The sequence below is a fragment of the Triticum urartu genome, chromosome 5A, assembly GCF_056163025.1.
Source record: "Triticum urartu cultivar PI428250 chromosome 5A, HENAU_Tu73, whole genome shotgun sequence".
Lineage (NCBI taxonomy): Eukaryota > Viridiplantae > Streptophyta > Magnoliopsida > Poales > Poaceae > Triticum > Triticum urartu.
This window is the reverse complement of record NC_141877.1, coordinates 347,961,729-347,978,595: the sequence shown is the minus strand read 5'-3', so window position 1 is coordinate 347,978,595 and position 16,867 is coordinate 347,961,729.

The window sequence follows — 16,867 nt, the reverse complement described above, 5'->3', positions numbered from 1 at the left end:
CGGGTCGGGGTGTCGTGTCGATGTCGGGGTAGTGCAGTGTCGGTGTCGGGGTGTTGTTTCGGGGTCGGGGTGTGGTGTCGGGGTCAGGGTGTCGGGTTAGGCTCGGGGTCGGGGTGTCGGGTCAGGCTCGGGGGGTCGGGGTGTCGGTGTCGGGGTCGGGGTCGGGGTGTCGGGGTCGGGGTGTCGGGTCAGGCTCGGGGTCGGGGTGTCGGGGTCGGGGTCGGGGTCGGGGTGTCGGGGTCGGGGTCTCGGGGTCGGGGTCGGGGTGTCGGGGTCGGGGTCTCGGGGTCGGGGTCTCGGGGTCGGGGTGTCGTGTCGGGGTGCCGGGTCGGGGTCTGGGTACCGTGTCGGTCGGGTTTTTTTTTCCTTTTTTCCTTTTCTTCTTCTTCCTCTTCTTCCTTTTCTTCCTTTTTTCCCTTCTTCTTCTTCTTCTTCTTCTTCTTCCTTTCCTTTTTCCTCTTCTTCTTCTCCTCCTCTCCTCTTTTTTCTTCTTCTTCCTCTTCTTCTTTTTTCTTCTCCTCCTCCTCTTCTTCTTCTTCTTCTTCTTCTTCTTCTCCTTTCCTCTTTTTCTCTTCTTCTTCTTTCCTAAAACTAAACTAAACCTAAAACTAAAACTAAAAAAACAGAAAAAGGAAAAAACTAAATCTAAACCTAAAACTAAACTAAAACTAAACCTATAAACCTAAAACTAATCCTAAAACTAAAACTAAAACTAAATCTAAACTAAACATAAACCTAAAACTAAAAAAACAGAAAAAAGGAAAGAAAAAAAGGAGGCAGGAGAGCTCACCTGGGTGGAGGAGGGGGGCGGGGCGGCCTGGGGCGGCGGAGGAGGGGGCGGGGCGGCCTGGGGCGGCGGCAGTGGCGACGGGGCCGGGGCGTGGCGGCGCCCAGACGGCAGGGCGGCGGGGGCGACGGGGCGGGGGGGCGCCGGGGCGGCGGCGGGGTGGTGGGGCGACAGGGCGGGGGGGCGCTGGGGCGGCGGCGGGGTGGTGGGGCGACGGGGCGGCGGCGAGGGGAGAGAAAGAGAGAGAGAGAGGGGCGGGGTGGGGCGTCCATTAACGTTAGTGGGGCCCTCCCTCTTTGCCATTCGCCCCCCTTTGCCGTCCGCCTTTTTGCTCTTTGTCGTCCGCTAGAGGACGGCAAAGAGGGGGGCCGTTAGGTTTTTTTTGCAGCTCGTCAGTGGGGCCCCCTCCCTCTTTGCCGTCCGCTAGCCGACGGCAAAGAATCTTTGTCATCTGCTAGCCGACGGCAAATAACTGGCTGATGGAAAATTATGTCTTTGCCATCAGCCAGTTCTTTGCCGTCTGCTTTTTGGTAGCTGATGGCAAAGAGCTTCTTTGCCGTCTGATAGCTGACGGCAAAGAGCTGGCAGATGGTAAAGTAGTTGATTCCAGTAGTGTAACCACATTTGCAATAATTCTCAGGTCTCATAATTACTCATATCAATAGCATAATCAACTAGCAAGCCATAATAATAAATCTCGGATGACAACACTTTCTCAAACAATCATAATATGATACAACAAGATGGTATCTCGCTAGCCCTTTCTGAGACCGCAAAACATAAATGCAGAGCACCTTTAAAGATCAAGGACTGACTAGACATTGTAATTCATGGTAAAAGAGATCCAATCATAGTCACACCCAATATAAATTAATAGTGATGAATGCAAATGACAGTTGTGCTCTCCAGCTAGTGCTTTTTAATAAGAGGGTGATGACTCAACATAAAAGTACATGGATAGGCCCTTCGCAGAGGGAAGCAGGGATTTGTAGAGGTGCCAGAGCTCAGTTTTGCAATAGAGATAAATTGTATTTTGAGCGGTATACTTTCATTGTCAACGTAACAACTAAGAGATGGCGATATCTTCCATGCTAAACACATTATAGGCGGTTCCCAAACAGAATGGTAAAGTTTATACTCCCCCTCCACCAACAAGCATCAATCCATGGCTTGCTCGAAACAACGAGTGCCTCCAACATACATCAGGTCCCAGGGGGAGTTTTGTTTGCAATTAATTTTGATTTAGTTTGCATAAAGCATGGGAGTGGGCATCCCGGTGACCAGCCATTTTCTCGTGAGTGAGGAGCGGGGTCCACTCCTCTTGAGAATAACCCGCCTAACACGGAAGATAAGGACAGCCTTGGTTGATACATGAGCTATTCGATCATACAAAACAGAATGTTTATTTGAAGGTTTAGAGTTTGGCACATACAAATTTACATGGAACGGGAGGTAGATACCGCATATAGGAAGGTATAGTGGACTCATCTGGAATAACTTTGGGGTTTAAGGGATTGGATGCACAAGCAGTATTCCCGCTTAGTACAAGTGAAGGCTAGCAAAAGACTGGGAAGCGACCAACTAGAGAGCGACAACAGCCATGTAAATGCATTAAAATTAATAAACATTGGATGCAAGCATGAGTAGGATATAATCCACCATGAACATAAATATCGTGAAGGCTATGTTGATTTTGTTTCAACTACATGCGTGAACATGTGCCAAGTCAAGTCACTTGAATCATTCAAAGGAGGATACCACCCCATCATACCACATCATAACCATCTCAATAGCATGTTGGCACACAAGGTAAATCATTATAACTCATAGCTAATCAAGCATGGCACAAGCAACTATGATCTCTAATTGTCATTGCAAACATGTTTATTCATAATAAGCTGAATCAAGAACGAGGGACTCATCATATTTACAAAAACAAAAGAGGTCGAGTTCATACCAGCTTTTCTCATCTCAGTCAGCCCATCATATATCTTCATAATTGCCTTTCACTTGCACGACCGAACGGTGTGAATAATAATAAGAGTGTACGTGCATTGGACTAAGCTGGAATCTGCGAGCATTCAATAAACAGGAGAAGACAAGGCAATATGGGCTCTTGATTAAATCAACAATAATGCAAATAAGAGCCATTTCAACAATTTAATTATGGTCTCCTCCTACTGACCCCTAAAGAAAATAAAAGAAATAAAACTATTTACACGGGAAAGCTCCCAACAAGCAAAAGAAGAACGGGAAATATTTTTGGGTTTTCTTTTTAATTATTACTACTACAGTAGAAAAATAAACTACTACTATTTTGTTTGGTTTTTCTTAAGGTTTAGCAAACACACAAGAAGAAAGCAGGAAAAAGAAAATAAACTAGCATGGATATTACAGTGAAAAAGTATGAGCACCGACATCTAGCAATGAGTGTGTGTGAACATAAATGTAATGTCGGTGATAAATACGTACTCCCCCAAGCTTAGGCTTTTGGCCTAAGTTGGTCTATGGCCACGGATGGCCTGGCTAATATCCATAATAATAGTTGTTGGGGTCGTACTGTGATGAGGAAGAAGAATGCTCCGATTGCCACTGGCTGGCAATCATCTCCGGATCCCACTGATAGTTAGACTGCCGTGAAGGATCAAATTGTGGTTCCGGTTCTGGCTCCTCGGCTGGTGCAGGGTTCCGGTAGGCGTGAATAGCCATCAACGGAACAAGGTACGTGCCTACAGTCAAATCAAACAAAGAAGGAGCAGGCAGGATAATAGTCTCAGGATGATGTTTGTTAAAGAACAATTGATATTTAAGCTCTCCTGCCCTATTCTTAACAATAAAATCATGTGCCAGCATACTTTTATGATCTAGATAAACACGGGGCGGCACCTTTTCTTCCTTCTCAGCATGACTAATAGGTATGTTAAAATGTATGGCTAGGCGTGTAGCATAGATGCCTCCAAAGATGGGGCCTTTGGTACGGTTCATACTTAACCGTCTATCAATAATACCGCCCATACTAAAAGTGTTATCACTGTATAAACCGTGGAGCAGAATAATTATATCAGGGATACTAAGGTTCCCACAGTTTCCGCGTCCAATTAAACAACGACTAGCAAATAATGCAAAGTAACGTAAAACAGGAAAATGTATGCTAGTGATTCGTGCATCGGAAACCTTCCTAGTTTCTCCTATAGTGATAGTATCAATAAACCCAACCACATCATCATGATGTGGTTCTCTTGTCTTGCCCTCAAAAGGGACTAAACAAATCCGACAAAAATCATAAAGTGACATCTCCTTATGCTCATCATATAAATGAAACTCCACCGTAGGTGGTGAGTTCCTAGAATGAAAATGAAAGTTTTGCACAAAGGTATTTGTGAGTAAGAGATACTGATCGCATTGGTCATGGAGGAAAGCGGTGAGGCCTGCATTGTGAGCCAATTCATGAAAATCTTCATAGATATCGGCTGCTCTCAAGAGATCATCAGAAGGCCATTCACACGCCCGAATCTTCGTGGTGCGCGGCAAATTATACTTAGGCTTTGGTGCCTTTTCCTTCGAGCTTTGGCTCGATGAGCCCCTCAATAATCTCCTCATCATTTTCTGAAAAATTCTGAAATTTTTAGTAACTTCAAACAAAAGTGAACCAACTTCAATAATATTGATAGCAACTACTCCTACAAGTGCCTAGGGCCTATATCAAGCATTAGAACTACTTGGAACCATATAAATTTGACATGCAAGCTCAAGAACATGTTCACCTATGCAGCACAAATTTGCAAAGAATAAAGCACTAGAACAAAAACTAATTGGACCAATGGAGGAGTCACATACCAAGGAACAATCTCCCCAAGCAGTTTTGCGAGAGGTGCTTTGAGCAAGGAGATCGAAAATCACAGCAAAAGTGGCTGGAACTCGTGCTTGAGTTGGTTTTTCAGGTTTGTGTGAGACAGAGGAAGAAGATGGGTGCTGGGATAAGTGGAGGAGGGCCACCGTGGGCCCACGAGGCAGAGGGCGCGCCCACCACCCTCGTGGCCAGGTGGCAGCTCCTCCCGCGGTAATTTTTGCACAGTAAATCCTCAAATATTCCCGAAAAAATCATATTAAATTGGCATGGCATTCTGAGGACTTTTATTTTCGGGATATTTTTATATTGCACGGATAAGTCAGGAAACAGACAGAAAAATACTATTTTTACTTTATTTCTACTAATTAACAGAAAGTATAGAAAGGGTACAGAAGTTTGTGCTTCTAGTTTCATCCATCTCATGCTCATCAAAAAGAATCCACTAACAAGGTTGATCAAGTCTTGTTAACAAACTCATTCCGATAATCATGAAACCGGAGAAATTTCGAATAACACTAAGTTATCTCAACGGGGATATGCACATCCCCTATAATAAGTATATCATATTTCTTTTTGACAGTAGGAAGAGGAAATTCAAAACCTCCAATTATAATCGATGGAATTTTTCCAATGGAGTTGATACTATGAACTTGAGGTTGTTTCCTCGGAAAGTGTACCGTATGCTCATTACCATTAACATAAAAAGTGACATTGCCTTTGTTGCAATCAATAACAGCCCCTACAGTATTAAGAAAAGGTCTTCCAAGAATAATAGACATACTATCATTCTCGGGAATATCAAGAATAACAAAGTCCGTTAAAATAGTAACGTTTGCAACCACAACAGGCACATCCTCACATACACCGACAGGTATAGCAGTTGATTTATCAGCCATTTGCAAAGATATTTTAGTAGGTGTCAGCTTATTCAAGTCAAGTCTACGATATAAAGAGAGAGGCATAACACTGACACCGGCTCCAAGATCACATAAAGCAGTTTTAATATAATTTCTTTTAATGGAGCAAGGTATAGTAGGTACTCCGGGATCTCCAAGTTTCTTTGGTATTCCACCCTTAAAAGTATAATTAGCAAGCATGGTGGAAATTTCAGCTTCCGGTATCTTTCTTTTATTAGTAATGATATCCTTCATATATTTAGCATAAGGATTTGTTTTGAGCACATAAGTTAATCGCATACGCAAAAAGATAGGCCTAATCATTTCAGCAAAGCGCTCAAAATCCTCATCATCCTTTTTCTTGGATGGTTTTGGAGGAAAAGGCATGGGTTTCTGAACCCAAGGTTCCCTTTCTTTACCATGTTTCCTAGCAACAAAGTCTCTTTTATCATAACGTTGATTCTTTGATTGTGGGTTATCAAGATCAACAGCAGGTTCAATTTCTACATCATTGCAATTACTAGGTGGAGCATCATCATGAACATCATTGTTAATATTTTCATTATGTTCGTGTTCATTACCAGATTGTGTTTCAGCATCAGACATAGAGATATCATTTGGATTATCAGGTGGTTCAATAATAGGTTCACTAGAAGTTTGCACAGTTCTATCATTTTTCTTCTTCTTCTTTTTAGAAGAACTAGGAACATCAATATTATTTCTTTGAGAATCTTGCTCGATTCTCTTAGGGTGGCCTTCAGGATACAAAGGTTCCTGAGTCATTCTACCAGTTCTAGTAGCCACTCTAACAGCATAATCATTTTTCTTACTATTCATTTCATCAAGCACTTGTTTTTGAGCCTTAAGTACTTGTTCTACTTGAGTGGTAACCATAGAAGCATGTTTGCTAACAAGTTTAAGTTCACCCTTAATATTAGCCATATAATCACCCAAGCGTCTAATCATATAAGCATTTTCTTTTAATTGTCTACCAAAATAAGCATTGAAGTCGTCTTGCTTAAACATAAAGTTATCAAACTCATCCAAGCACTGACTAGCAATTTTAGTAGGAGGGACTTCAGCTTTATCATATCTATAGAGAGAATTTACCTTTACTACCTGTGTCGAGATATCGGGATCAGGAGGTTCTTCAGTAAATAAATAATTGAGATCATATGTTTCTTCAACAGGCGGTATATTAAGACCATGTATTTCTTCAATAGGAGGTAAATTCTTAACGTCTTCAGCTTTAATACCTTTCTCTTTCATAGATTTCTTTGCCTCTTGCATATCTTCGGGATTGAGGAATAGAACACCTCTCTTCTTCGGAGTTGGTTTAAGAATAGGCTCAGTAATTGGAGCAAGAGCTGGCTCAGGAGGTGGCTCAGGAGGTGCCCAATTATTTTCATTTGTCAACATATTATTCAATATAATTTCAGCTTCATCTGGTGTTCTTTCCTTGAAAAGAGAACCAGCACAACTATCCAGGTAATCTCTGGAAGCATCGGTTAGTCCATTATAAAAGATATCAAGTATTTCAGGTTTCTTAAGAGGATGATCAGGCAAATCATTAAGTAACTTGAGAAGCCTCCCCCAAGCTTGTGGGAGACTCTCTTCTTTAATTTGCACGAAGTTGTATATTTCCCTCAAAGCAGCTTGTTTCTTATGAGCAGGGAAGTATTTAGTAGAGAAGTAATAAATCATATCCTGGGGACTACGCACACAACTAGGATCAAGAGAATTAAACCATATCTTAGCATCACCCTTTAATGAGAATGGAAATATTTTGAGTATATAAAAGTAACGCGATCTCTCATCATTAGTGAATAGGGTAGCTATATCATTTAACTTAGTAAGATGTGCCACAGCAGTTTCAGATTCATAGCCATAAAACGGATCAGATTCAACCAAAGTAATTATATCAGGATCAACAGAGAATTCATAATCCTTATCAGGAACTCATATAGGTGAAGTAGCAAAAGCAGGGTCGGGTTTCATTTTATCTCTAAGTGATTCTTTGTTCCATTTAACTAGTAACCTCTTAATCTCATATCTATCCCTGCAAGCTAAAATAGTGGCAGAAGATTCCATATCAAAAGGATAGCCCTCAGGAATAATAGGCATATTTTCATCATCACTATCATCATCATATTCAGATTCAATAATTTCTTTTTCTCTAGCCCTAGCAATTTGTTTATCAAGAAATTCACCAAGGGGCATAGTGGTATCACGCATAGAAGTAGTTTCATCATAAGTATCATGCATAGCAGAAGTGGCATCATCAATAACATGCGACATATCAGAACGAATAGTAGAAGCAGGTGTAGGTGTCGCAAACTTACTCATAACAGAAGGTGAATCAAGTGCAGAGCTAGATGGCAGTTCCTTACCTCCCCTCGTAGTTGAGGGATAGATCTTGGTTTTTGGATCTCTCAAGTTCTTCATAGTGTCCAGCAGATATAAATCCCAAGTGACTCAAAGAATAGAGCTATGCTCCCCGGCAACGGTGCCAGAAATTTGTCTTGATAACCCACAAGTATAGGGGATCGCAACAGCTTTTGAGGGTAGAGTATTCAACCCAAATTTATTGATTCGACACAAGCAGAGCCAAAGAATATTCTCAAGTATTAGCAGCTGAGTTGTCAATTCAACCACACCTAGAAACTTAGTATCTGCAGCAAAGTGTTTAGTATCAAAGTAATATGATAGTGGTGGTAGCGGCAACAAAAGTAAAGACATCAAAAGTAATGTTTTTGGTATTTTGTAGTGATTGTAACAGTAGCAGCGGGAAAGTAAATAAGTGAGAACCAGTATATGGAAAACTCGTAGGCACCGGAACAGTGATGGGTAATTATGCCGGATGCGGTTCATCATGTAACAGTCATAACATAGGGTGACACAGAACTAGCTCCAATTCATCAATGTAATGTAGGCATGTATTCCGTATATATTCATACGTGCTTATGGAAAAGAACTTGCATGACATCTTTTGTCCTACCCTCCCGTGGCAGCGGGGTCCTATTGGAAACTAAGGGATATTAAGGCCTCCTTCTAATAGAGAACCAGAACAAAGCATTAGCACATAGTGAATACATGAACTCCTCAAACTATGGTCATTACCGTGAGTGGTCCCGATTATTGTCACTTCGGGGTTGCCGGATCATAACACATAGTAGGTGACTATAGACTTGCAAGATAGGATCAAGAACTCACATATATTCATGAAAACATAATAGGTTCAGATCTGAAATCATGGCACTCGGGCCCTAGTGACAAGCATTAAGCATAGCAAAGTCATAGCAACATCAATCTCAGAACATAATGGATACTAGGGATCAAACCCTAACAAAACTAACTCGATTACATGATAAATCTCATCTAACCCATCACCGTCCAGCAAGCCTACGATGGAATTACTCACGCACGGCGGTGAGCATCATGAAATTGGTGATGGAGGATGGTTGATGATGATGACGGCGACGAATCCCCCTCTCCGGAGCCCCGAACGGACTCCAGATCAGCCCTCTCGAGAGGTTTTAGGGCTTGGCGGCGGCTCCATATCGTAAAACGCGATGATTTCTTCTCTCTGATTTTTTTCTCTTCAAAAGCAAATATATAGAGTTGGAGTTGGCGTCGGAGGGCATCCAGGGGGCCCACAAGGTAGGGGGGCATGCCCTAGGGGGCCGCCCCCCCACCCTCGTGGACAGCGTGTGGGCCCCCTGGTCTTCATCTTTGGCGAGGATTTTTTATTATTTTTTCTAAGATGTTCCGTGGAGTTTCAGGTCATTCCGAGAATATTTGTTTTCTGCACATAAAACAACACCATGGCAATTCTGCTGAAAACAGCGTCAGTCCGGGTTAGTTCCATTCAAACCATACAAGTTAGAGTCCAAAACAAGGGCAAAAGTGTTTGGAAAAGTAGATACGACGGAGACGTATCAAATACCCATGGTGACATTGGGTAATCTAGATGACATACGAGTTGAATGATACGTATCACATGGTGTTGTCGTAGTACGATCTCTAGGGCTATCCATGACACTTTGGCGGTGGTTCAATATATTTTTTGGAAAAACAACTTTGAGGTGGTTTGCTACCTATGCGACTGTGTCCTACCTTCTCCAATAGAAATAGAAACTTTGGAGTGATTCTTTGTCGCACTCTGATGACTTATCATATGATTCAATTATGTTAATGATGTGGAGAGATTGCACTCACTACAGGAATCAAGCACTTTGCCGTCCGTCAGCAGACGGCAACAGGTCTGGCTGAATAGGCTATGGCGAAGCCTTCTTTGCTGTCGGCTGGCAGACGACAAAGATGAAATGGTCTTTGCCGTCAGCCGGCTGATGGCAAAGGTCCTGAACGGCACATGTGGCAGCTTACGGCCGTTAGGGGGCTAACGGTGCGCTTCGCCGTCGGCTGGCAAACGGGAAAGTCCATTGCACCTTTGCCGTCAACCAGCAGACGACAAAGTAACCAAATAGGCCAGCCCCCAGGTTGCACATGTAGATGCCACGTGGCATCTTTGCCGTCTGCTGGCTTATGGCAAATCTATTTGCCGTCTGCCAGCGGGCGGCAAAGATCCTGTATAGCCCCTGTTTTTTCTATTTTTTTTCTTAAATTCATTCAATTTGAACACACAAGTTTCAACACACAAATTTCACAGAAGACATATCCAACACACAAGTTTCATCATATATACATACATAACCAACACATAGTTCCATCCATACATATTACAAAAGTTTCACATTGTTCATCCAACACCGTTATCCATCCATCCATCCATATAACAAGTTCCATCCATGCAAGTTCATCGATACAAAATAAAAGCAGAAAGGGAAAAGAAGCACTCCATCCATGCAAGCTTCCGTGAATTAGATGAAATCTGCAAAATGGGAAACAAGAATGTTAGAAGAAGAAGAAGAAAATGAAGAAAAAGACTAGAAGAAGAAGTAAGCATACTTAGGTAAAATGGAGCTAACCTAGCTAATTATGCCATCTTTGAGTGAACTAAGCATATTATGTCATTTTTGATATAAAGCAGCTAAGTATAGGTCTTTATTGAGCTAACCTAGGTAACTAAGCATATTAGAGCTAACTTAGAGCTAACTTAGGTCATTTTGGAGAAGAAGAAGAAGAAGAAGGAGGAGGAGGAGGAGGAGGAGAAGAAGAACAAGAAGAAGAAGACTAGAAGAAGAAGAAGGTTTTTACCCTTTTCCTTTTCCTTCTCATTCTTCTTCTTTTATTCTTTCTTTTTCTTCTCTTTCTTCTTCTATTCTTTCTTTTTCTCCTCTTCCTTGTTTTTCTTCTTCTTATTCCTTATTTGTGTCATTTTAGAGCTTACATAGGTAATTATGCCATTTTTAGCTAACTAAGTTTATTATGTCAATTTGGAGGAAAATAAGGTAAGTATAGGTCATTCTTGTGCTAACATAAGAAATTTCGGAGCCAACCTAGCTAAAATGGATCATATTGGAGCTAACCTAGGTAAACTTGGTCATTTTGGAGCTAACCTAGGTAAAATGGATCATATTGGAGCTAACCTAGGTTAAATGGGTCATTTTGGAGCTAACTTAACTAATTATGCCATTTTTGAGTTAACCAAGCATAATTATGCCATTTTTTACACAAGTAAGCCAAGTGTATGTCATTATTGAGCAAACCTATGAAACTAAGCATATTGGAGATAACTTAGCATATTAGAGCTAACTTATGTCATTTCGGAGGAAACAAAGCTAAGTATAGATCATTTTGGAGATCTAACATACCTGACATAGTTCACTCCTCCTTCTTCCTCTCCTTCTCCTTCCTCACCCTGATGCGCCAAGAGCGGCGAGGCGGTGGAGGCAGTGGGATGTAGTCTTCTACCACAATTGGCATGGTCATGTAGCCCGGCTGTGGAATCGTCGGCGCCACCACCATCGCGAGGTCATTGTCAGGCACCACCACCATCGCGAGGCCATCTTCAGGCATCACCATCGCTAGGTCATCCTTAGCCACCACCATCTCTTGCCCATCGTCAGCCACCACCATCGCTAGGTCATCATCAGCCACCACCATCACGAGGTCATCGTCACACAGAATAGGCTGCACCTCCTCATCCCACTCTGATCCTCTTCTTCCCCACTCCATTCCGGATCATCCTCGCTGCTGCTTTCACTGTAGCCAGACTCGTTGATGCTTTTGTTGTAGCCAGAGTCGCCGCCGCTGCTCCGATTGCCTGAAAAAATGCAACAAAGTTTTTTAAACAATCAGTGTGAGACAAAGCCAAATGGAGAGGAAGAAGAGGCAGAGCGTACTAACATCGTCGTCATCCTGGTAGCGCATGCGGCACATAGTCGTGTTGAACACCTTCACGGTGAGCATGGCGTCGCCATCATACCGGAAGACAAGGAAGTACCCGTGCCTCAGGTCATAGGCACGGATGAACTTCTCCCAGCCATGACACAGGTACATGTGGTGGTTCCTGATCACCACCTCCACGTCCCAAATCTTGCAAAGCCCGCTACCGGCCTATCGCAGCTTCACATTCTTTGGCCGATGGCCGTCCAGCATCTCCATAAAAGTGTCAGGCAGCCTCTACAACATGGGTCAAGGAGTGATGTAGCAAACAACAGAGTTATGATAAAGAGATGGGTGAAGGGGGGATCTCTCCTTTTATATACCTGCCTCTTGGAGGAATTCTCAAGTACGATCGTGAAGAACTCGAAACCTTCCAACTCGTACCCCGGTGTGGCAGAGCGTAGCCTGTGGTGGTAGCCTCTCCCATCTCTAATAATCAACAACAGCAACAACACTTAATTAATTCCGTAGGTTAGTTGGCAATGGCAATTGGCACCCTTCAAAACTAGGGATTCTTTAGACATGAAAGAAAACTGAAAATGTTGAAAAAACAGAGCATAGTAATCTAAAAAACACAACCAAAATTAATTAGTGTTCTAAAATCAATAAAAGCACAACCAAAATAACAACCCAAAACTCCTAATACGTACAGAATGCACAAGTTGTTCTGAAATTTTGCACTCATTAACAACCACTTCAGATAACACGAAGCAGCACCATTTATATCCAATCACAGAAAGGCCTCAACAATGTTTCCAAATCAGTGGGTTTTTGGACCACCAGAACACAACTTAACATAAAACAACAACTTATAAGAAATAACCCTACCATCTAAAACCCTAAAAATGATAGGATCCTAAAAGCGCCTTTGGCTTCCACTCCGGGAGTCCGATTGGTCAAAACTAAAAAACACCGAGTTAGGTTAGCGTCAACTTTGGCGCCATGGATACAAATGGAAATCCAAAGCCTATCGATGTTCCTACTTGCAGACCAGACAGTGAAGTGATAGGGTGTGAGTTCCTCGTGACTGGGACCTCTCGGACAGTGAGTGAGTTTGTGCTCAGTGCTCACGCAGGGGCACGGCTGGGAGAATATGACGCAGCAGGCCATTAGCATCAAATCTGCATCAGTTCTTGAAAATACAACATCATTGCACAACAATTTACTTGCACAGTTTCTTCACTCACGTGTTTTAGCATCATTGCACAACATCATTGAACCTAAACCTAAACCTAAACACACAAAGAGAGAGAAGAGGGAGGGAAGAGGGAGGGGTGGCGCACCTCGGTGTTGGGGACAGCCGGGGTCGGGGGAGGGGCCGGGCCGGGGGGTCGACGGTGACGGCGTCAGGGTCTGGTGTGGCGTCGGAGGGGCCGGAGCTCGGGCGGCGATGGTCGACGACGGGACTCGGGCGGCAAGGCAGGGGCGACGGCGTCGGTGAGGCGAGGCAGAGGGGGCGAAGAAAGGGCGAGGCGCGGGGGCGAAGGAGGGGCGAGGAGGAGGTGGTGACAGGCGGGGCGGAGCTCGGGGCGGCGGGGGCGGGGGGTCGGGGTTGCGGCGGGGGTGGAGGCGACGGCACGGGGGCGAAGGAGGGGCGATGAGGCGATGAGCGAGGTGAGGAGGAGGCGGTGACGGGGCGGGGCGGAGCTCAGGGCGGCGGCGGCAGGGGGGTTCGGGGCGGCGACGGGGGCGGGGGTTCGGGGCGGCGGCGGGGCGGGGGGTCGGGGCGGCGGCGGGGGCGGGGAGTCGAGGGTGGGGACGGCAGCGCGGGTGAGGTGTGGTTTGAGAGAGAGAGGGGGAGGATGAGGTGAGGTGGAGCCGGGGGGAAACGGCCATTAAACCGGCCAGTTTCTTTGCCGTCTGCTGGCTGACTGCAAAGAAACTTTGTCGTCCGCTAGCAGACGACAAAGAAACTGGCCGTTAGGTCGTTCTTACAGTCCACCATCCACCATCTTTGCCGTCTGCTAGCAGATGACAAAGACTCTATGCCGTCAGCTAGCAAACGGCAAAGAGAAGGCTGACGGCAAACACCTTCTTTGTCGTCCGCTCATTCTTTGCCGTCAGCTATATTTAAGCTGATGGCAAAGAACTTCTTTGCTGTCAGCTAGCCGACGGCAAAGAGCTGGCTGACGGTAAAGATCCGGATTCTAGTAGTGACTAGCAAAAGTAGGAACACTTAGCTTATTTTCAAGCATTGAGACACTGTTTTGCTCGCTTTTGCTACTTGCTACCTTGCTGCTTTTATTTATTCAGGTTACAAAAACCCATTTCCACCATCCATATTACACATCTATCATCATCTCTTCGCTGAACTAGTGCACCTATACAAATAAAAATTATATTACGTGTGTTGGGGACACAAGAGAACACTTGTGTTTGATTACAGGGTTGCTTGAGAAAAAACCACCTTCATCCTACACATCTCGCGGATTGATAAATTTTAGGTCATCCACTTGAGAAAAAATTGTTGTTGTTCTACAAAACTCTGCGCTTAGAGGCCCCCAAAAGTCTACAAGAATAAAATTGTATAGTAGACATCAAGTTATTTCTGGCACTGTTGTCGTGGAGGTGAATGCTTGAAGGTATCTCTTTAGATATTGCAATTGAATCTTTAGTTTCTTGTTTATTCAGTATTTTGGTTTACAAAAAAAAACTAAAAAAAAGAAGTGACCTTGCATCAAATTCTTTATCTTTGTGAAGTCTTTCTCGAAAATATGGATTTTGATAATTGCTATGAAGTGTTAAAAGAAGAATTTAACATGATGTTTGATGTGAGTTCATTAAATGATTGCAATGTTGTTAGCAGTGCTCGAGAGTGACGAGCAGCTAGGGGGGGGGGGATTTTTCAAACTAAAATAAAAGTATGCATGGAAAGTCAAAAATAGGCGTGTCTCGCAACGTAAAATTACAAAAATAAATAAATCTTACCTGAAAAGATAATTCAATAATCATTCTTACTTCTCATATTTGACTTTGTTTAATTGATATAACTAGAATGTGGTTGATTGATTTGCAGGAGCAGCACCAAATAACCGGCGCTAGAAATTTGCAGTCCCAACCACATCGTATTGTTACTCCCCTTCTTCATCACTCGTCAAAATTAGGATTTTGTCTTGTTGGACTGGCCGGCCTATCAGAAATTAAAGATCGAATGGCCATGCAGGCTCATCTCTTTCTAAGCTAGTGGCACAGAGATAGCTCTCATTTCCAGCTGGAGACCGTAGCTTGCTCATTTTTCGTGTCCTGTTACGATCGATCGAGTTGAATGAATGTTAACTGCATTCTTTGCAAAACTTAAACGGTCGATCGAGGCTTAGATTGACCGTGTGTTGAAAGAAGAGACAACGTGAAAATCTGAGAGGTGTATCACTGCATTGGGCTGGGGAGTAAAGTTTTCTATTCATGTGCTGGGCACCTAGGTCATGATGCTTAGTAGTAGAAAATTTTGTTTTTGACTTTTGGAAGGGGGCCGTGGCCCCCTTTGGCCTCCACAAGGCTTCGCCAGTGATTGTTGGTATGCTTTTTATGAATATTCATAAAATTAATGATAATTGCACTAGTCATGATAAAATTTTTGAAGAAAAAATCTCTGATAAACATGTCAATTTTTGTGGAGAGCATAGACCTGGTAAAAATTTGCCAATTAGGGATACTAATGAAAGAAAAATATTTCTCAATTCTCTTCTATTGTTCCTCATGATGAATCAGGTGATGAGGGGGAGCTTACTTTCCAACCACTCTCTTTAATAAGAAGCTTGGAAAAATTAATTAAACCCACACCTAGTATGGTGAAGAAGAAGAAAAAGTAAATATAAAAATGTATCTCTCCCAATTTATTTTTTGCAATTCTCTTTCAAATAATGTTGCTCCTACCCCAGGAATGGTTTGGACTGAAACTATAGTTTCAGTTTGGTTTTCTATTGGTTTGTTTTGGATTGGATTGAATGGGTTGACCCCCGTGGTAATCTGGTTTGGCATGGGCTTTATCAATGATATTAGATCGGCTTGATTTGGTCTGGATGAAGACCAAACAGTCATAGCCCGTTTCAACCCGTAGATAAAAACTGGATCGAGCGACCAAATTCGGCCATCACAAGCGCCGCCGGCGGCTAAAGCTCCAACCCCCGCCTCCAAGCACTCATGACTAGATTATAGAGTTCCTCTTTAGGGGCGGCCCTTCCCCTCTCCTCCTCTCTCTCTCTCTCCTGCCTCCTCTCTCTCCCCTCTCCATCCTCTCTCTCCTATGGTTCTGTCTTTGTCCATGGTTTGAAAAGTTTGGGTTCAAACTGTATGTGAGGAATGAGTTGGATTGGTTTGGCTTAAACAATATGATAATTTGGATTTGTTTGGACTCTAGCACCTACAGTTTGGAATGAATTGGTTTGATAGATGGGTATGTACTAGTATAGATTGGACTGAATTTGGTTTGGATTACTAAGGCTTTGTTCGGAATGCCTCTGACTCCACAACCCCGCTTCCGGAGCAGGCGGAGCTGTAGTTGAAAATTAGGGAGCAGTCGTTTCCTCGCTCCGTAGATCCTTGGATTTTCAGGAGTTGGTGGACTGCCGAACATGGTAAGTTGACCCTGACTCCGAAAAAACGACGATTGGAGTGTTACGGTCTCGAGATTTGTGTAGGTCAAAATTCCATCGCAACTTGTATATAGGCAACCAAACCGCCATAGATGTTCCTAATATCGTTCCACACAGCCACATCTTAAGTTCTCGACCAACTGAAGCACGGCAAATTTGACAAATTTGGCACGGTAAATTTGACAAATTTGACCTGTAGACGAAATCAAATCAATAATGAACTGTCCGTGAAACTATTTCACGTGGCTGACCTTTTTGTGTGACGCCCGACACGAAGGCGCCACACTACATTATGCAACGCCTCACACATAGGCGCTATACGTCTGGCCAGCGTTGCGCCCCAGACTGCCTAAAAATTGCTAAGTCATTGTGCAGAGCCTAAGAGCTAGGCGCT